A 22,682-nucleotide genomic window follows, 5' to 3' on the forward strand; every position below is an offset into this window, starting at 1 on the left:
CATGAATCATTTAAAAATGTAATTCTTATTTTCTCCCCCTAGAATTTCCAATTGTCTTTTTTGTATCTTATTGAGAAAAAAAAATATGTTTTCTTTACCATATAGCTGATACCATCCATTTCTATAGTCATTATATCTTCTGCACAGACTACATTTCTTTTTTCTTCTTGAAGACATTCTAGTCGCGGCCCACTGACTTCCTCTTCTGATTTAGATTGTAAACCCTGTGCACAGCTTCACTCTGGAATTGTTTTTCATTAGACTCTTGGGTTAGTTTCACCTTTTTTATATTCCATATCTTCCTCTTTGTTGGTTTCTACCTCATTTGTCTGGAATATATTAAACAAATTTTCATCAGAAAACACAAATAGATGAAATTTCTGAGTACCTGTAAATCTGAACATGTTTTTAGTATGCTCTTCCATTGATTTATAGTTTGGCAAAGCACAGAATTCTGTATTCAAACATTTTATTCCCCTCAGAACTGTGAAGGTTTTGTTCTACTATCTTCTAGCATGAGAATTGCTGATGAGAAGTTTGATGTTCCTTGGTAAGTGACCTTTTTTGCTCTTCTTATCTAAAGGCTTTAAAAGATTTTCTCTTCTCATTTTCATTGCAGCATTATTCACAATAGCCAAGATGTGGAAACAACCTAAATGTCCACTAATGAATGGATGAATGGATTCAAAAACCCTAAAAAAACCAAAAGACATACAATGGAACATTATTCAGCCATTAAAAAAAAAAAGGAAATCCTGACATATGTGACAAGATGGATGAATACTGAGGATATTATGTTAAGGGAAGTCAGTCATAGAAGGACATATACTGCATGATTATACTTCTATTAGGTATCTAAAATAGTCAAATTCATAGAAGCAGAGAGAATGGTGGTTACCAGAGGCTGGAAGGAGAGAAAAATTGGGAGTTGATTTCCAACAAGTATAAGGTTTCAATTATGCAAGATGAACAAACTCTAGAGATCTGTTTTAAAACATTGTGCCTATAGTTAACAATATTCCATTGTACATTAAAATTTTTGCTAAGAGATCTCATGTTATATGTTCTTACCATGATAAAAAAGTTAATTTAAAAAATCTCTTGGGATGCTTGTGTGGCTCAGTTGGTTGAATGTCTAGCTCTTGATTTTGACTCAGGGCATGATCTCAGGGTCATGAGATGAAGGCCCTTGACAGGCTCTGCGCTGGGCAGTGTGGCCAGCTTAAGATTCTCTCTCCTTTTCTCTCTGCCCTTCCCCTGTGCGTCCTCTCTTCTTTAATTTTTAAAAATGTTTATTTATTTTTGACAGAGAGTGATAGAGCATGAGCAGGGGAGGGGCAGAGAGAGAGGGAGACACAGAATCTGAACCAGGCTCCAGTTCTGAGCTGTCAGCACAGAGCCCGAGGCGGGGCTTGAACTCATGAGCCATGAGATCATGACCTGAGCCAAAGTTTGATGCTTAACCAACTCAACCATGCAGGTGCCCCCCTCCCTTTCAAATAAAAAAGAAAGAAAGAAAAAAAAATTTCTTAATATGCGGTATTTAAAATTTTTCTGAAGTTATGTCTAGATGATCTTTTTCCATTCATTTTGCTTGGCTTGGCACTCCTTTTATCTCCTTTATTGGGAATACTTATGTCTTTCCTCAAGGGATGGATATATATATATATATAACTCAAGGTCAGGATGTGAGAAAGGAGCATCTAGTTTGAACTTTGTGGAAGTAATATGTTTTCACATTTCTTTGAAAATGCTAATTTAAAAATTTAAAAGCTTATTTTTCTCTTCCAATAATCTTTCCCTAGGATCAGTACATGTACTATTTATCTCAGTCTTTCTCTTTTATTGTTTTATTGTTTTCTCTCTAGGCATCTTGAGTTGCCCATCAGGTTTAAGAATGGGACTGTTCTAGATAGCTTTTAGGAGTTTACTGCTGTAGTATATATAGGTCTGTCTTCCTGTGGGATGGCTCTGTGTACATGGGAGGGATCATTGATTATGGGAATTCCAGTCACCCAGGTAAACCTCCAAATTACAATGGCTTTACACAATAGGTTTGTTTCTCATCTGTGTCACAGTACAAAGCAAATGTCTCTGACCGGTAGGTGGCTATCTTGCATGTGATAATTCAGAGGCCCCGAATCTTTCCACTAGCATCTCCTTGAGCCTTGGTGCCTTTTGTTCCAGCTGTCAGAGGGGTGAATGTCCTTCCTGCATATTCTGGAGTGCCTGTTCTCTCTTATCTAACCACAGGTTTTTAGTCTTTTTCCATTTTCCACATATTGGCTTTAGTCTCTCACACACTGACAACTCTCCTTGTGTTCTCTTTACTGTTCTGCATTTGTTCCTGTGTTATCATTAGGTCTCAGAAGGTAGGAAGGTAGGGAAGATAGAACTTTTTTTTTCTTGAAATATAGTGTATTGAACTGAGGCCCCAGAACTGTTTCTTGAGGAAAGTCCTGAGTTTTCTTGCAGGGACCATTTGAGTATTTGTCCATAGTTCTATTTAGATTCTTTAACTTTCTTAAGAATATAACTTTACTATCTGCTTACTTGTTTTTTTTTTTTTAAATTCCAGGATAGTTAACATACAATATTATATTAGTTTCAATATAATGATTCAATGTACAATATAGTGATTCAACAATTTCATACATCATCCAGTGCTCATCACAATAAGTGTACTCTTTAATCCCTTTCACCTATTTCCCCCATTCTCCCACCCACCTTCCCTCTGGTAACCATCAGTTTGTTCTCTACAGTTAAGAGTCTGTTTTTTGGTTTGTCTCTTTTTTTCCTTTGTTTGTTTGGTTTCTTAGATTCCACTTATGAGTTAAATCATCTGGTATTTGCCTTTCTCTGATTTATTTCACTTAGCATTATACCCTCTAGATCAATCCGTATTATTGCAAAACGGCAAGATTTCATTCTTTTTTATGGCTGAGTAACATTCATATACACCACTTCTTTATCCATTCATCTGTCTTTGGACACTTGGGTTGCTTCCATAATTTGGCTATTGTAAATAATGCTGCAAACACATAGGAGTGTGTATATCTTTTCAAATTAGTGTTTTTGTATTCTTTAGGTAAATACCCAGTAGTGGAATTACCGTGTCATATAGTAGTTCTTTTTTTAATTTTTTTGAGGAGACTCCATACTCCATACTTACACAGTGGCTACACAAGTTTTGCATTCTTGCCAATAGCACATGAGGGTTTTTTTCTCCATATCCTCATCAACACTTGTTTCTTGTGTTTTTGATTTTAGCCATTCTGACAGATGTAGTTTTAAAAAAATATTTATTTAAATATTCTCTAACCCCAATGTGGGGCTTGAACTCATGACCACAAGATCAGGAGTTGCATATTCTTCTGACTGAGCCAACCAGGCACACTTTCATTGTAGTTTTGATTTGCATTTCCTTGATGATGAGTGATTTGAGCATCTTTTCATGTGTCTGTTGGCCATCTGTATGTCTTCTTTGGAGGAATGCGTGTTCATGTCTTCTGCCCAGTTTTTAATTGGATTTTTTTGTGTTGTGTTGTGTTGATTTGTATATGTTCTTTATATATTTTGACTACCAACCTTTAATTGGATATATCATGTGCAAATATCTTCTCCCATTCAGTAGGCTGTCTTTTCATTTTGTTGATTGTTTCCTTTGCTGTGCAGAAGATTTTTTTTTAATTTTTAATTTTTTTTTTTTTTTTTTTTTTTTTTTTTTTTAGAGAGACAGAGTGAGCTGGGGAGAAGGGCAGAGGGAGAGAGGGAGAGAATCCCAATCAGTCGACATGCTCAGTGTGGAGTTCAACTTGGAACTTGATCCCACAACCCTGGGATCATGACCTGGCCAAAAGAGTTGAAACTCAACCGACTGAGTCACCCAGGCACCCCATGCAGAAGCTTTTTATTTTGATTTAGTCCCAATAGTTTATATTTGCTTTTGTTTCTCTTGCTTCAGGAGACCTATCTAGAAAAATGTTGCTGCAGTTGATGTCAGAGAAATTACTGTCTATGCTTTCTTGTAGGATTTTTATGGTTCAGGTCTCACATTCAGATCTTTAATCCATTTTGAGTTTATTTTTTGAATGGTGTAAGAAAGTGATCCAGTTTCATTCTTTCTATGTAGCTCTCCAATTTTCCCAACACCATTTGTTGAAGAGACTGTCTTTTTCCCTTTGCATATTCTTGCCTCCTTTGTTGAAGATTAATTGACCATATAGTTGTGGGTTTATTTCTGGGCTCTGTATTCTATTCTATTGATCTATGTGTCTATTTTTGTGCTAGTATCATACTATTCTGATTACTATTGCTTTGTAGTATATCTTGATATCTGGGACTATAATACCTCTAGCTTTGTTCTTCTTTTCAAGATTACTTTGTCTAGTTACAGTGTTCTGTGGTTCCATACAAATTTTAGGATTATTTGTTCTAGGTCTATGAAAAATGCTGTTGGTATTTTGATAGGGATTGTATTAAATCTGTTAACTGCTTTGGGTGGCGTGGGCATTTTAATAATATTTTTTCTCCAATCCATGAGCGCAGAATATCTTTCCATTTGTTCGTATCATTTTCAATTTCTTTCATCAATGTTTTATAGTTTTCAGAGTACAGCTCTTTCTTTTTTAAAAAAAAAAGTTTATTTACTTATTTTGAGAGAGTGCAAGCAAGTGGGGGAGGGGCAGAGAGAAAGAGGGATAGAGAGAATCTCAAGCAGGCTCCGTAACGTCAGCACAGAGCTAGATGCAGGGCTCAATCCCATGAACCGTGAGATCATGATCTGAGCTGAAATCAAGTCAAGCACTTAAATGGCTGAGCCACCCAGGTGCCCCAGAGTACAGGTCTTTCCTCTCCTTGGTTAAGTTTATTCCTAGCTATTTTATTATTCTTGGTGCAATTGTAAATGGGATTGTTTTCTTAATTCCTCTTTCTGCTGCTTCATTATTAGTGTGTAGAAAAGCAACAGATTTCTGTACATTGATTTTGTATCTTGAGATGTTACTGAATTCATTTATCAGTTCTAGCAGTTTTTTGGTGGCATTTTTATGGTTTCTACACATGGTACCTTCTCATCTGCAAATAGTGTCAGTTTTACTCTTCCTTAACAATTTTGATGCCTTTTATTTCTTTTTCTTATTTGATTGCTGTGGCTAGGACTTCCAAGACTATGTTGAGTAAAAGTGGTAAGAGTGGGCATCCTTGTGTTGTTCCTGACCTTAGAAGAAAAGCCCTCAGTTTTTCACCATTGAGTATAATTTTAGTGTAATTTTCACATATGGCCTTTATTATTTTGAGGTATATTCCCTTTATTTTATTTTTTTTTTGAGGTATATTCCCTTTAAACCTACTTTGTTGAGAGCTTTTATCATGAATGGATGTTGTACTTTGTAGAATACTTCTTCTGCATCTATTGAAATGATCATACGGTTTTTATCCTTTCCCTTGTTGATGTGATGTCACATTGATTTATGAATATTGAATCATGTTTACATCCCAGGAATAAATCCCACTTGATCATTGTGAATGATTTTTTTTTATGTATTGTTGGATTCAGGTTGCTAATATTTAGTTGAGGAATTTGCGTCTATGTTCATTAGAGATATTGGCCTATAGTTCTCTTTTATAGTATTTTTGTCTGGTTTTGGTAACATGGTAATGTAGGCCCACATAATTAATTTGGAAGTTTTCTTTAATATTATTTGGAATAGTTTGAGAAGAATAGATAGTAATTCTTTAAATGTTTGGTAGAATTCATGTGTGAAGCCCTCTGGTCCTGGACTTCTGTTTGTTGGGACTTTTTGGATTACTGATTCAATTTCCTTGCTGATAATTAGTCTGTTCGATTTTCTATTTTCTGCTGATTCAGTTTTGGGAGGTTATATGTTTCTAGGAATTTATCCATTTCTTCTAATTGTCTAATTTTTTGGCATATATTTTTTATAATATTCTCTTATAATCCTTTGTATTTCTGTGGTGTTGGTTGTTATTTCTTTTTCATTTCTGATTTATTTTAACAATTATTCATTTTTGAGAGACAGAGACAGAGTTCATGTGTGGGGAGGTGCAGAGAAAGAGGGAGACACAGAATCTGAAGCAGGCACCAGGCTCTGAGCTATAAACACAGAGCCCAATGTGGGGCTTGAACTCACGAACTGTGAGATCATGACCTGAGCTGAAGTCAGATGCTCAACCGACTGAGCCACCCAGGTGCCCCCTGATTTTTTTATCTGAGCTCTCCTTCCATTTTTTTTTCTGAGTCTGGGTAAAGGTTTCATCAATTCTGCTGATTTTTTCAAAGGACCAGCTCCTGGTTTCATTGATTTGTTCCATTATTTCTTTAGTTTCTATTTTGTTTATTTCTGTTCTAATCTGTATTATTTCCTTCTTTCTACAGGTTTTGGGTTTTATTTGTTGTTCTTTTTCTAGCTCCCATAGGTATAAGGTTAGGTTGTTTATTTGAGATTTTTCTTGCCTCTTGAAGTAGGCCTGTATATTTATAAAATTCCCTCTTAGAACAGCTTTTGCTGCATCCCAAAGATTTTGGATGTTATGTTTTCATTTTCATTTGTCTCCATGTATTTTTTGATTTTCTCTAGATTTCTTGGTTGACCCACTCATTGTTTAGTACCATGTTATTTAACCTCCATATATTTGCATTGTGTCCAGATTTTTTTCTTGTGATTGATTTCTAGTTTCATAGTGTTGTGGTTAAAAAAATATGTATGGTATGTCTTCGATCATTTTGAATTTGTTGAGCCTTGTTTGGGGCTTAATCTGTTTTGGAGAATGTTTTTATGTGAACTTGAAAAGAATGTGTATTCTGCTGTTTTAGAATGGAATGTTCTGAATATATCTGTTAGATCCATCTGGTCCAATGTGTTGTTCAAAGTCACTGTTTCCTTGTTGATTTTCTGTTCAGATGATCTATCCATTGATGTAAGTGGGTGCTAAAGTCCCCTGTATTATTGTATTACTATTTATTACTTCCTTTATGTTTGTTATTAGCTGCTTTATGTATTTGGGTTCTCCCATGTTGGGTGCATAAATAGGTACAATTTTGCATGTATTTGGATGTTTCCAAACATCTTGTTGGATGTTCCCCTTATTATTATAAAGTGTCCTTTTTTAAAATGTTTATTTTTGAGAGAGAGAGAGAGACAGAGACAGAGCAGGAGCGGGGAGGGGAAGAGAGAGACAGAGACAGAATCTGAGGCTCCAGGCTCTGAGCTGTCAGCACAGAGCCCAGTACGGGGCTTGAACTCTAGAGCTGTGAGATCATGACCTGAGCTGAAGTTGGACACTTAACTGATTGAGCCACAGAGGTGCCTCTATAGTGTGCTTCTTTGTCCCTTGTTATAGTCTTTAATGTCTATTTTGTCCAATATAAGTATTGATACCCTGGCTTTCTTTTACTTCCATTTGCATGATAAATGTTTTCTCATCCCTTTACTTTCAATCTGCATGTGTCTTTAGGTCTAAAATGAGTCTCTTGTAAGCAGCATATAGATGAGTCTTCCTTTTTAAAAAATCTATTCCATCATCCTATGTCTTTTAATTAGAGTGTTTAGTCCATTTACATTCGAATTAATTATTGATAGGAAAGAATTTATTGTCATTTTGTTACCTGTTCTATGCTTGTTTTTGCAGTTCTTCTCTGTTCCTTCTTGTGGTCTCTTCTCTCATGGTTTTGTTTGGTTTCTTTAGTGATAGATTCCTTTCTTTTTATTTGTTGCATATCTATTACTGGCTTTTGATTTGTGGTTACCATTAGGTCTGTATGTACATCTTCTGCATATGGTAGTCTATACTAAATTGATGGTTGCTTAAGTTTGAATTCATTCTTTACTCTTCTCCCTGCATGTTTTAGATACATGGTGTCATAGTTTACATCCTCTTATTCTTATTACATCCTCTTATGTGAATCCCTTGACTGGTTTTTATAGCTATACTTAATTTTACTGCTTCTGTGCTTCCTATTTTTCTTACTCCTACTTATGGTCTTTCCTTTCCACTCAAAGAGTCCACTTTAACATTTCTTGTAAGGCTGCATTAGTGGTGATAAATTCCTTAACTTTTGTTTGTCTGGGAAACTATCTCTCCTCCTATTTTGAAAGAGTCTTGCACCTTGCTGGAGAGAGCATTCATATTTGCAGGTTTTTTCTTTCAGCACTTTGAATGTATCATGCCACTCCCTTCTGCCTGCAGAATCAGTTTCTGATTTCTGAAAAATCAGGGGATAGAGTTATGGGGTTTCCTTTGTATGTAACTATTTTTTATTCTCTTGTTACTCCAATTTTTTTTTAATGTTTATCTATTTTTGAAAGAGAGACAGAGACAGAGTGTGAGCAGGGGAGGGGCAGAGAGAGAGAGAGAGAGAGAGAGAGAGAGAGAGAGAGACAGAATCTGAAGCAGGTTCCAGTCTCTGAGCTGTCAGCACAGAGTCTGATGTGGGGCCCAAACCCACAAACCACAAGATCATGACCAGAGCTGAAGTCAGACGCTAACTGACTGAGTCACCCAGATGCCCCTCTCTTGTTGCTTTTAAAATTCCTTATCACTACTTTTTGCTGTTTTAATTACTGTGTGTCTTTATGTGGACCTCCTTGGATGATTTTTTGAGGGGCTCCTGCCTCCTGGTTCTGGATTTCTGTTTCCTTCCCCAGATTCAGGAAGTTTTCAGCTATTAGTTCTTCAAGTAAATTTTCTGCCCCCTTTTCTCTCTCTTCTTCTGTGTATCCCTATAATGTGAATGTTATTATGCTTGATAGTGTTGCTAAGTTCTCTTAGTCTGTTTTTGTTTTTTGTTATTATTCTCTCTCCTGTCCAGCGTGATTGCTTTCTATTACTTTGTCCTTCAGGTTGCTGATCTGTTCTTCTGCTTCCTCTAGTCTACTGTTTATTCTATCCAGTATAGTTTTAACTGATTTCTTGATCTCTGATTGGTTCTTTTTTGTTTTTTATCTCTTTGTTGTGTTTTCTCTTTGTCAATGGTCTCACTGATGTCCTCCACTCTTTTCTCAAGTTCATGGAGTATCTCTATGAACATTACTTTACATTCTCTATCGGGCATATTACTTATCTTTGTTTCATTTAGCTCTCTTGCTATGATTTTTTTTCCATTTTTTCATTTGCAACATGTTTCTCTGTTTCCTCATTTTGTCTACCTCTGTGTTTGTATGTGTTAGGAATGTTAGCTACATTGGGAGCACCTGGGTGGTGGAATCAGTTAAGCATCTGACTCTTGATTTTGGCTCAAGTCAGGATCTCATTGTTCATGGGATTGAGTCCCACATCAGGCTCTGTGCTGACAGTACAGAGCCTACTTGGGAGTCTCTATCTCCCTCTTTCTCTCTGTCCCTCCCCTGCTTGTGTTCTCTCTTTCTCTCCCCAAAACAAATAAACATTAAAAAAAGAGGACTTCCAGCTACATCTCCTGCTCTTGAAAATAGTGGCCTTATGAAGAAAAGGAACTGTAGTGCCCTGCAGTGCAATGTCTCCTGTTTGTCAGAGCCTGGTGCTCCAGGTGTATCTTCCATATGTGTTGTGTGTGACTTGCTGTTGTGGCTGAGCCACCTTTCCTTTCAGTCCAGTCATCTGTAATAGTTCACTTTGCCTCTTGTGGTTAGGGTTTGGTCTTTGTGTTGTCAGTGGGCCAGTCTGGTGCCACCTTGTACTTGAGTTGAGTCATACCTGGTATTTGCCAGAGATGTAGTAGCACCGAATTCCAGGGTGCTTTCCCTGTATTTTCCCCTGAAAAGCTTTTGTTTGTGGGCAGGGCCTGTAGTCAGACCAGATGCTTGCCCCCAGCTCACTGGTGGGGCCATAATTGAACTAGTATGTATGGTTACTTTCCCCTATCCCTGGGACAGTAGTCATTGTGGAGTAGTGCTGGACCCTGTCAGGACTGCTTTCACACGGCCAGGCTTGTGGCATCACTTTGGATGGGCTCAGACCAAGAAAATATTGGTGAGGCAGGTCTGTAGAGAGGTCTGTGGGGGGTAGGGCACAAGGTGCTAAGGTCTGCACTGGTCCACTGCAGAAAGTGACATGCAGCTGCCTGGGAAAAATCCCTGCTCAGGCATGGATGGAGGGGACAGATCACTGAAGCTCATGGGGGCAGGGCCCATTGTTATTTAGCAAGCTAGGTGGAGAGTGTTGGTGCTACACTGGTTCCTGAACATGTCCATGTATCTGTGCTGGGAGGCAGAGGAGGGGAGTGGTGCCTGTCAGCTTTTATTCTTGGAGAAGTCTCCCAAAGATCTCTGTCCCTCCAGCACATGCTCTGAGATTAGTAAGTAAGTCTTCTGATGTATCTCATGCTTTTTTCAAACTGCTGCTTCTATGCTGTATCTGAGAAGGGCTGTTTATTATGCTGTCTCTTTATGGGTGGGAACTCTACCCTCTTGGCTCTCCAAGAAATTTCCAGGTATTAAGCTGCACTGATTGTTAGGCCCCTCTGTTTTTCAGAGCCAGATTTTACAGGGTTTTTTCTTCCCTCTGCAGATACCCTGTACCTGGGATGCCTTTTGTGGGGTCTGGTCCTCTCCCTTTTCTGTGCCTGCCATGTCCCTCTCCCCCATGGGCAGTCCCACATGTTTGTTTGACTCCCAAACATGTCTCTGCCCTTCCTACCCTGTTCACTGTGGCTTCTTGTCTATATTTAGCTGTGGAAAGCCTGTTCTGCCAGTGTTTGGGTCATTTTCTGGGTTATTTATGTGGATGTGGTGTTATCTAGTTGTATCTGTGGCAATAGGTGAGCTTAGAATTCTCCAACTCTGCCATCTTTCCCGGAAGTTCTCTGCTTACTTGTTTTTAAAGAATGTCTAGATCTAGCATCTCAGAATATTAGCTTTCTGGATTCTCATCAGTGAGCACAAGGTGGCAGAGTCTTCCACTCAACACCTCCCCAAGGCCAGGTTGGGGAGTAATATTTGGGGAGGTGTGTTTGAAGGATATTTGTTTCAGTTACTCTTCCAGTTACTTTAATTTTTTTTAAATGTTTATTTATTTTAGAGAGAGAGAGAGAGAGAGACAGAGAATGAGTGGGGAGGGGCAGAGAGAGAAGGGGAAGACACAGAATCCAAGCAGGCTCCAGGCTCTGAGCTGTCAGTACAGAGCCCGATGCGGGGCTTGAACTCATGAACGTGAGATTATGACCTGATCACAAGCTTGACCAACTGAGCCACCCAGGCGCCTCATTCTTCCAGTTACTTTAATTTCTGTCCTTGGAATAAGCTGACACAATTACTGGAATTGTGTTATCTTAGCCATTCTCAAAACTGCCTTTGTTAAGTGTGTTTTAGCATTATGGCTTCCACTTTAACAAACTGCTGATGAGAATCAGCATCTCTTATTGCAATTACTTTAGGAATTTTTAAAGGACCTTATCTTTTCCTTTCATCACTCAGTGAGACATTTTTTGAACAACTCATTGCTACATAAAACTTTAGTTCCATGTCTCTCCCATGGAGCTGATGTGTTCTTTCCTGTCTGATAATGAGAATTGTGGAACAGGTTGTTTCCCCTTATCTGTGTTTTTATCATTCTCTGGTCTTGACTTTCCACTGTATCTTAAAATTGTGATAATGTCTTTGACAAAATGTGAATTCAGATAGAACTCAATTGGTAAGTGGCTCCCATCCTTCACCTGGCCACAATTTTTAACCAGGAACCAGTTAATGGTATTATCTCCTGCAGGGTAAAGTGTCAGAAAATGACTTTGTGATTATTTGGGGCCTTCTCAATTCAGTGTATGATGCACATTTTGTAATAATTGGTCTGTTTCTTACACATCTCATAAATGAAAACAAATAAATTAAACACATGGTAATTGGAAGATTAATTGAAAAGGGTTGTTTCCTTTTACATTGCAATAATGTGGCTATGAATTTTATGTGATGGAATTTTAGGGATTGCATTTATAGAGAGGATTTTTATCTTCCTTTATTGCTAAATCTCTAATTCTATTGGGTCTCAACAAAAAGTATATACTATTTATTAGTGAGCTACACACATTTTATATTGTGCACCGTACTAAGTGTTTTTATTATAAGATACCTCAAAGCTATTATAGAACAAGACAAGTTATATACACATTAATGTGAAAATAAAGTAAAATAAAAAGACTTATTTGAATGGGATTTGTCTATTCTGAATATAATATATTCAGTTTCCATATTATTTCCATAAAGGAGAACCATCTTATTTTTTCTCTTTTAAGATTTCTTTGAAAATATATGAAATAGTATTACTACATGTACTGAGTAGTACTCTAAAATTTATGGCTACCTAGAACCTCAGAAGATGACCTTATTTGGAAGTAGGGTCTTTACACATGTAATTAGTTAAGATGAGGGCATACTAGGGCCCATACTAGTTGGCCCTAAATCCAATAACTGGTATCTTTTTAAGAAAGCCAATAGGGGTTCCTGGGTGGCTCCATTGGATGAGTGTCTGACGCTTGATTTTGGTGCAGGTCACGATCCCAGGGCTGTGGGACCAGGCCTTGTGTAGGGCTCCATGCAGAGCGTGGGATCTGTTTAGGATACTCTGTCTCTGTTTCTGTCTCTGTTTCTCTTCCCCACTGCCCATGTCCCCTGCTTGCTCTTTCTCTCTAAAAATAAAATAAATCTTAAAAAAAAACCTGTAAAGACACAGAAAGACACATAGAAAGCCATGTGATGATGGAGGCAGAGATTGAAATGGTGCAGCTAGAAGCCAAGGATTGCTAGATACTACTAGAAACTGAGAAAGAGACAAGGAAAAGATTCCCTTTCAGAACCTCCAGGAGAAGCTGACCCTCTTTACATCTTGACTTCAGACTCTGTCTTGAATTGTGTAAATTCACAGTATTTTTAAATGATTTTAAAAAGTGATACTGAAAATAAGTATGTACAAATGATATGTAAATAAACATATCATTTGTACAATTACAGGATGTGTAAATCCTGTGAATTTCTGTTGTGTTAGGCCACCCAGATTTTGGTAATTTGTTAATTATTGAAAACATAAATTGAGCATCTAGTTGGTACTCCATAAATAATTGCCAGTTGATATCCTTCATAAGGGAAAATTAATTAAGACTATAATAACTGAACAAGAGAGGCACTTGTACAAAATTTTAAACAAAATACTTTATGATGCAGAAAAGCCTCTTTTTCTCTTTCTTTCTTTCAAAAACACTATAGTTTAATATAAAATGCCTACTACAATTGCATTTTGAAAAATTTGATCTCATTAATATTATATAATATGAATTATAGTCAAAGAAACAGACATAAATGAAGGGGATCAAATTTCATGCTTCAGAATGATGTTACCCACAGATAACATAAAGATTTTATCATTTACCTTCTGTTACCACCACAGGTGGCTCAGTTCACCCATTACATTGGGTTTCATTAATTTGACCACTCGTGGAAAGATATTGATAAGACAAACTATATTTGCAACACTTATGAGAAAAAAAATGATGTGATATATTTCCTTGATTGATGAACTTTTTATTGTAGGACATAGAGAAAAAATGTAAAAAGGAATGATAAATAAAAGAGGAATGGTGAAAATTGTTTGTTTTTCTCACCCAAGTGTTTCCAGGTGATGAATGAATTTTATCCAGAATGGATTTATATACTTTGTATATTCACAGTTAAATATGTCACTGAGTCTGGGGGAAAATATTAATTGAATGAACTATAGAAAAATGCTTACAACATGGTTCATAAAGGCATTCTTAAGCTATCATTCTGATGTTCTATCACCCTCTACTGATCAGTGAGCCAAATTACATTCAGCTGTTTTCCTTGGCCAAAGAGGATTCTTGTTTGAAGACCAAAAAACGTATTTTTGTTTATTTGCTAAATCTACAAAATCTGATGATGAATTTTAAAAAATCATACTGAAAATAAGTATGTGCAAATGATATGTTTATGTTTCTCTCTACTATTAGTCAGCAAGCTCCTCAGTAAAAGTTAGACACTTACTTATATTTGTTTCTCTAGCAGCCAGCCTACTGCTTAGCACAGTAGGATAAATAAAATGTTGAGGCAATTTTTGCAATTATAGTAGTCTTTATTTTTCATTACTTTGTAAAGTTCTTTGTCTCATAAATATAGTTACTATGTGGATTTATGTAACAGTGAAACATATTTTGAATATATTGGTTTCATATAAAATGCTGAAGCTACTTTAACTTCTGTATGTTTTTAACAGTTTCAATCCCATGTTCATAGTCATCTTGATTGTGATTTAATCTGGGCATTTTTCTGGTTACATGTTATTCTGATTATCTCTACATTATTAATTGAGGATTTTTATTGTTTATATTTAGGATCAGCTGGGGGGTGAGAGATGCAGGAGACCAGATATAATTGTCGCTTATGGTCTGTGTTTATTTCTGTTTCATATAAACATGGTCCAGAGGCTGACATGATGGCTCTGTAGTCATCAGGATCCTGGTTCTTTCTGTCTTACTGCTCCATTATGCATGTGCTGCATGTGCTGAGTGGAATAAATGGATGCAGAGCCTTTGAGAGAGTAGACCAGAATAAAATCCATGTCACAGCACAGTGGAAGTTGGTGAATTGGTAGTTCTCACCAAAGGTGCTGATGTAACGGGCTTGGTCCATTACAACTATATGAGATTGGTGTGCCCAATTCTGGGTTACGTGATGCACAGTAAGTTTCACAAATTGACATTCTATAAATTCATGACCACAAATTGGTACTCATGGTGCTCAAAAATCTTACCCAGTTTCTTTTAGAGCATAGCCTTCTCACTCTCCACAGTAACTATGCTATACCTTCTACTATTTCTTCAAATTTCTGGCTTTCACATCCTCTTTTTTTGACTTTCTCTCCTTCATATTTAACATCCCATTTCCATTAGTTCTTCATTTATTATTGAAGAAATGGAAGCCATTGCATGGGCCCCCTTCATTTTTCCACCACTGTACTTACAAACTCTCAACAGACTCTGCATCTATTTTTTCACTGCATTGGAGAAAAGGCATCCATAGCTGTAGTCAGCCAGTGCAGTGAGATCCATTAGGAAATTCTTAGAGTGGTAAGCCTGAACTAGACTGGTGGCAGTGGAGGAGAAGAGAAGCAGACAGATGATGATATATTTTAGAGATAGAACTGAAAGAATGTTATGAAGGATTGGATAAGGGATATGAGGGAGAGGGAGAAGTGAAGTTGCAGAGAATGTGGAGAGTTGGATTTACTCAAGGTTATGGTTTTGCAAAATGAATAAGGCAAAGAAAGCAGGAGCAAATGTGTAAAGGAGTATGGAAGGTAGTGATTAAGATGATGGATTATGGAATCTAAGTGGAAGGAAAGAGAAAAATGAGGGCACAATGAAATAAGAACAGTGACAATGCAGAAACATTATTAGATTAAAGGTCCTGGTAAGATCTCTGCTCACATTATTTGCCTGTTTCTTAGGCCAATTGTCTTTCTCTTATTGATTTAGGATTCCTAATATATTCTGAATACTATTTTATGGAAGCCGTAATGTTGGATTTTCTATCTGTGACTCTTTTTCACCTTTTAAATGATGTATCTTCATGCACAGATATTTTCAATGTTATCAAACTTGTATTCTATGGTTTATGCTTTCTAATGTCTTATTTTGGAATTCCTATGCACTGAGATCACAAAGGTATTCTCTTATATTTTATTCATAGTATTTGAAGGTTTCACATTTTACTTTTTGGTCTTTACTTCACTTGGAATTTATCTTTATGCATGGTATGAGGTACGATCTACTCAGTATTTAACTCTCTCCAATCTGGTTTCTGTTCCACCAATTCACCAAAATTCCTATGCATTTCTTGCTAAATCCAAAGGACCCTTTTCGGCCCTAGGTTTTAATTTGACTCAGCATTTGACACTTTTAGTAGCACTGGGCTCTCTTTTTCTAAAAATAGCCTCTTCTCATGCTTTCTTTAATAATACATTTTCCTGTTTCCTCCTACTTCTGTGAAGGCTCTTTCTCAGTCTTTTTTTTTTTTTTAATGTTTACTTTTATTTTTGAGAAAGAGAGAGAGCATGTGAGTAGGGGAGGGGCAGAGGCAGGGACAGAGGATCCAAAATGGGCTCTGAGCCACCCAGATGCCCTTCTCAGTTCTCCTTTAATAAAAATGACATTAACAATAATTACCATTTATGAAATGCTTTCTATGTGCCAGGGCTTGTGTTAAGTGTTTTTTCTACTTAATGCTCACAACAGAATGTTGAGACAGAATTGGTACTGATGAGGAAGCTGAGGTTCAGAGAAAATATGTAATGTGCCCAAGATTATTTGGTTGCAGGCAGTTTGCATTTGATGGCTCTGTTGCCTGCATCTGAGATGTACATTGTAGGGTTTTTCAGAACTTGGTCTAGGGCCCTCTTCCTACTCTATACTTTTTAAGTGATATTCTTCTCTCCTACAGTGTTAAAAGCTATCTGTATGCCAATAAGTTACAAATTTATATTTCCATCTTGGACCTCTTTCCTGAGATACATGCAATTTTGCCACTTGTATGACTCACTGGCATCTTAAACTTAATACATCTAAATTTGAACTCTTGATCTTAATCCCAATTGATCTCCTGCACCTCAGAGATTGACATCTTCATCTACATGGTGTCTCATTCTAGAAACCTAAAAGTTATTTTTGATACTGCCTTAGTCCCTTCATGATGCTCTAACAGAATATCATAGACTGGGTGGCTTATAAACCACAGAAATTTATTTTTCTCAGTTCTAAAGGCTGGAAGTCCATGAAAAAGGCACCGACAGATTCAGTGTCTGGTGAGGGTCTGCTTCCTCGTTCATAGATGCCTTCTTGCTGTGCCCTCACATGGTGGAAGGGGCAAGAGAACTCTTTGGGGTGTCTTTTATCAGGGCTCTTAATCTCAGTCAGGAGGCATTCCCTTCATGACCTAATCACCTCCCCAAAGCTTCACCTTCTAATACCTTCACCTTGGGGGTTAGGATTTCAACATAGGTAATTTTGGGAGGACAAAAACATTTAGTCTATAGCAGGTATCATTTTCTTCCTCATATCTTTCATCTAATCCTTCATAAAATTCTTTCAATTCTATCTCTAAAATATATCATGATCTGTCTGATTCTCTTCCCCTCCACTGCCACCACTCTAGTTCAAGCTGACTACTCTGAGAATCTCCTAACCGGTCTCACTGCACTGGCTCCTGCCTTTTCCCCCCATTCTCCACACAATAGCTAGCAGGATCTTTACACTGTGCATTAAGCCATGCTATTCTGCTAAAAATGCATAAATGCCTCCTGGTGTAGGCTGTAATATTTTTCACCAAAGGAGGTGAAGGAGGAATTGAAGTCAGGAGAGCATGTCACTTGTTTTGGCCAATAAAATACAAAAAGAAATGAAATATGTCACCTACAGGCAGAGTTTTTAAGATCCACAGCCTGCTTTTCCATGCTCTTTTTTTCCCTTTGCCATGGCTACCAATGATGTTCCAGGAAGTGGCTGCCTCAGTCCCAGGGTAGGGACAATGACATCCCAGGAGCAGAACCTATTGCTGACCTATAATGGGTATATGTACAAATGAGATATTCACCCTGTAGGTCACCGAGATTCTGGAGTTGTTTGTTATCACAGCATAACCTGGTTTGTCCTGGCTGATATAACTCTATATTGTTCTTGGGATAAAAGCCAGGATCTTCAATTGAGCCTGTGTTTTTAATCTCACTTTGGGCCATTCTTTCTGTTGTTCATTATTGTCCAGTGACAGTGACCTTCTTTTAGTTCTTTGAACTTTCCAAGTTCTTTTCTTCTCAGGAATGTTAAAGGTACAAAAAATGCTATTTTCCTTACTCTTCACAGGCCAACCCCTACTTATCTTTCAAGCCTTAGCTTAAATATCACCTAAACTTCAGGAAGCCTTCCTTCATTACCCAATATATTATGGCCCCTGTTACATCTTCCTAGAATAATTACAAACTGAGGTGAGCGTAATGAAGGAAAATTGGATTCATCTCAGTTTGTAATTATTTTGTGAGTTATGATTTTCTATGAGCTATGCTTTCAGCTGTGACAGAATACCCAGAAGAAAGTGGCTTAAATAACAGAGGTTGAATTTGTTGCCTGTCCAAACAGGTCCAGTGGAAACTGGTTTCCAGAGTTGGTTCACTGGCTCAGTGATGCAGTCAAGAACTTGGGCCCTTTCCATCCTTCTGCTCTGCCATCCTTAGGTTTTGACTTTCACCTTGTCTTGTTGACCCAACATCAGTAGAGATTATAAGGAAACAATCAGCAGTATCCGTTCACACAGAGAGGACTTATAAGCATGGATCCAAAATAATACTAATGAGTTAAAGTCTCCTTAAATTTCAGCTCATACTAAAATTCAGATATGTCCATAAAATGAACTTTGCCTAACCTGGTTTTGCTGGTCTTTATCCTGAGTCCCACCTGCTGCATAATAATAATAATAATAATAATAATAATAATAATAAAATTAAGCAAATATCTAATTTGTTTTAATGCTTAGTTTGTCTGGTAACTGATTAAACCCTTTTATATAGCATTTACTTTCTTTTAGATAAAATGTGTTTGTTCACTAATTTTCTCCCTAGGAGAGAATCTGGATGTCTGAAATCATAATGTGGTTTACTTGTGACTTCTGTGACATTGGGGCTAAGGGTCAAACTTCCTGTGCAGCTCCTTAGAGCATGCTGGTTGGTATTAGCTGGCCCTTCATCTATGTATTCAGTGCTGGTCTCTATTGCTCCACTGCTGGGGCTGGTCTGTTCTCTTGACTTGAGCAGTGCTTCTGATGGATCTCATTGGCAGGTGCTGATTGCAGACTCCTGAATTTCTTTCTTTTTTTCTTTTTAAGGTTTATGTATTTTGAGAGAGAGAGTAAGTGGGGGAGAGTTAGAGAGAGGGGAAAAGAGAGAGAATCTCAAGTAGGCTCTGCACTGTTAACACAGAGCCCAATGTGGGGCTCTAAACTCATGCATGAACTGTGAGATCATGACCTGAGCCCAAATCAAGAGTCAGATGTTTAGCCAACTGAGACACCTGGGCACCCCCAGCCTCCTGAATTTCTTATCAAATTGACCACTGACCAGGTGATCACTCCCATTACACAAGAGCAATGGGCTCCAAATTTGTTTATCCACCCATGATTTGTGTACATTTATTTAAAAATTACATATGTGCAGTTGTCAGTTCATGCTACATATTAGAAAGCCTATTTTCCTCTTTAACTTTTATAAATATAAAAAGAAGTCTTAACATTTACTCCCTTGGTTACTAAGATTTGGATTTCAACTAGCCTATGGGAATGACAGATGAAGTCTTGGTCTAATAAAAGGGAGAGAGAATTGGCCCAGGATGGCCCCATGGAGGCTGATCTATGTCAACCTTGGCTCTGAGCACAAAACTGAAAAACAAACAAACAAACAAAAAACCAAAAACACCACCAACAAAAAAAACCTCCTCTGAAAACTCATAACCATGGGACTACCCTCACTCGGTTTGGAGTTTGAATTGAGAATATGCTGTCTGGGGGGACACCTGGGTGGCTCAGTACGTTAAGCAACCCACTTCAGTTCAGGTTATGATCTCATGGTTCCTGGGTTAGAGACCCACATTGGGCCCCCTGCTGTCAGCGCAGAGCCCCCTTTCCATCCTCTCTCTCTCTCTCTCTCTCTCTCTGCCCCTCCCCTGCTCGGGCTCTCTCTTGGTCTCTCTCAAAAACAAATAAAACATAAAACAAAAATACTGTCTGGGAATCCCTGGCCAAACATTAATCTAGGGGGGGAAAGGGGGGGCGGTCCTAAGCTGCTTTCCCCCAGCCAAGACTGGCAAAATCAAATCCAGAACCAGGGCTGTTGCCGGACAGGCGGGAACCGTCCTGGCGCACTTGCTCCAAACCCAGAGACTTGGGAGCCCACGCGTTCCAGGGTCCGTTGCTGCGCGCTGCCTCTGAGGCTCCCTGACGCCGGTACCGGCGGCAGCTCAGCCTGAGGGTGGGGCTTTCCCACTTTTCAGGGTACCCTTAGCGCTGTGTCAGCATGTTGCGCCGAGTACGGGGCTTCCTGTTGCCCACCGTGGCTGGCCAGGAGAAGGAACCCGACCGCCTTTTTGAAGAGCTCTTCCACAAACTGAACCATCATGGGGACGGGATGGTGGACATCACAGAACTGCAAAAAGAACTGGAAGCTATGGGCATCCCTGTGGGCCAGGACGAGGAGGTGGGCCGTGATGCATTCAGGCCACATATTGTACAGGGCTGCAGGTCCTCTGGAGCCATTAGGAGGTGTCGGTGGGGCTGGGACTGGGGGTGGCGACGGAGAAGACCCCCTCACCCCTTCCCGAACTCCTCTCTGGGCTCAGAAATTCTTTCCGTGTGAGCTGCTTCGCCTGAAACTGCCCAGCTGTTGGAACACTTGTCACAAGTTTGTCCTAATAATGACCTGCCATGGTAAAACATATTGAAGACTTTGCCATCTTGCCTAAGTGGGGGCCAAGCCATCAAAACTCTTAAAAGGCCTGCTTGCATCATCGCAACGTTAACCAAAAACCCTCATTGAGCCAAATGCCGATGGCGTGTGTTCAAATTTGGTTAGCTTTTGGGAACTCCAAGGATCTGCCTTGATGGCCTGTGATGGCTCATCCTACAAGGGCACCCCATAGGTTGGGCTCTGCAGCCTGCAGGGCAGTTTGCTCCAGAATGCCCCTGCCTCAGGGCTGCATCATGCCCTTCTGGGACATTCCTGGGTGTGCACTGGCTCCTCTGCGGGCTGTAGCTGGAGATGTTCTGATACTAACACATGAATTACAACCATGTATTTTCAGTTTACTCTAGCACTACCAAAGAATCTATACCGAAGAATCTACAACAATATACCATTCACTGGAGTGTGGACTTATCATTAAGCTTAACAAATGACAGTATCCATACTGACTGCTGTGTTTTCAAAGAAGCCTCACTTCCACAGCTGTACATTTAACCAGTTGACCAACTAGAGTTAAAAAAAAAAAAAGGTGCTTTAATTTAAGCTTCTCTAAGACACAATGAGGCCCAGCAGCAGCATAAGAATATATGTGCACATGCATTTGAAAAGGGGAAGGGGACACCAGGTTTTGTAGAAATCTTTTTCTTGTGAGGAGGCTTAATTAAATTCAGTAAGAGGAAATGACAATATTTAATAAGTTTCCATCTGGTAGGCTTGAATTGAATAATGGATGTGAGGTCACACAACATGGAGTCCAGAAAAACATACAATCAGGACGGTGACATTTATTCTTAAGTCCATAATCCTCGGGGTTTATAAAATGCATGCCAGAGAAATGAGGGGATAACTACATACCCTTGATTATGCTATGTCACATTTTGTCATAGAAATTGATGATTTGTTCCCTGGGGCTTACCCAACCACAGATGATGGTTTTGATTATATATAATATACCTATTGTATTGATTTCACTGCGTTCTCTGTGTCCAAGGTTTTTTGCTGCATTCACTTTGCATTATCCAGAAAAGAAACTCATGACATTATGCTTTTCTTCTAATACAGACCCAGAATCTTAATATTCTATTTCCCTGTTCAATGAAGATCTGGGTCCTCTGTTTTGTCAGACTGACCAGTGTCAGCTCTATCTTCATTCAATTTATCCCAGTGGTTCTCAACTAGAAGTGATTTTGCCCCTCAAGGACATCTGGCAATTTTTACTTTTCTGATGGTCATGACAGTGGGGTGTGTGTGTGTGTGTGTGTGTTTGTGTGTGTGTGAGATACTAGCATCTAGTGAATGAAGTCCAGGGATGTTGCTAAATATCCTATAATGCACAGGACAACAAAAGATGATCTGGTCCCGAATATCAATAGTGTCGAGTTTGAGAAACCCTGACTTACCTCAACCACAGCCCCTGTCATTCCTTGCTCCCATCTTCCAGTAGCTGTACATGCCTTGTATGTCAATGAGTAAATAGAAGTTCCTTCGGGTTTCTGGCTCTCCTGTAAAATTACCTCAGCTGTAAAATGAGGATAATAATAGTACCTAGCTCATAGGGTTGTTATGATGATTAATGAGCAAACAAATGAAAAATGCTTAAACTTCTTTCCTGAGCTTAAAGCTGCTAGTAAGCCTCTATAAATCTGATACACAGACTATAATCTTACCTTTATTTACATTCCTGATCACTTCATTTCCATAGTCCCAAGGAATGAGGTATTTCTTCTTTTCAAAGTTGGTTCTTCCAGTACATTGTCCACTTCATGTCCTCTCCATCTCCTTTCAAATAGGAAAAGTACAGCTTCTGTAATTCCTTTTCTTTGTCCCATATTTTCAAACTCTTCCTCTCTAATAACAATGATCCTCCCATGGCCCTGCCCCCCAACCCAGACATTGTCCTATCATTCTCCTCTGTGTGTAGTCTGGGTCTTTGACAAAGCTATGTCTATGCTTTCTGCCTTCTCTTGTCTGTGGTGAGGTTTCTGCTTCCATTCTTTCCCTCTGTGAAAGGTCACTAAGGACTTCTGCATTATGCACCCATGGGATCTTTCTAGTTATTTGTTTGGCCTTTCTTCAGCATGGAACACTGGTGATGGCTCCTATATTTCCTCCTTTGGCACTATGTCTCAGCTCTCAGGCTGTTGCTTTTCAGATCTCTTTATAGACTCTTTTTTGACTCAACCCTC

General features: G+C 38.6%; 1 long non-coding RNA gene across 1 annotated transcript; it reads right to left on the minus strand.

The window, feature by feature from the left end:
- Nucleotides 1-103: 103 nt before the first annotated feature.
- Nucleotides 104-22,291, minus strand: LOC109271964 (uncharacterized). The gene is made up of 3 exons (XR_002082192.2): nt 22,164-22,291; nt 21,897-21,998; nt 104-329 (listed from the first exon to the last, which is right to left on the minus strand). It is a non-coding gene; the product is annotated as an uncharacterized LOC109271964 (long non-coding RNA).
- Nucleotides 22,292-22,682: the final 391 nt, after the last annotated feature.

This window comes from Panthera pardus, unplaced genomic scaffold, assembly GCF_024362965.1.
Source record: "Panthera pardus isolate Hobbes unplaced genomic scaffold, ASM2436296v1 HiC_scaffold_11, whole genome shotgun sequence".
Classification (NCBI taxonomy): Eukaryota; Metazoa; Chordata; class Mammalia; order Carnivora; family Felidae; genus Panthera; species Panthera pardus.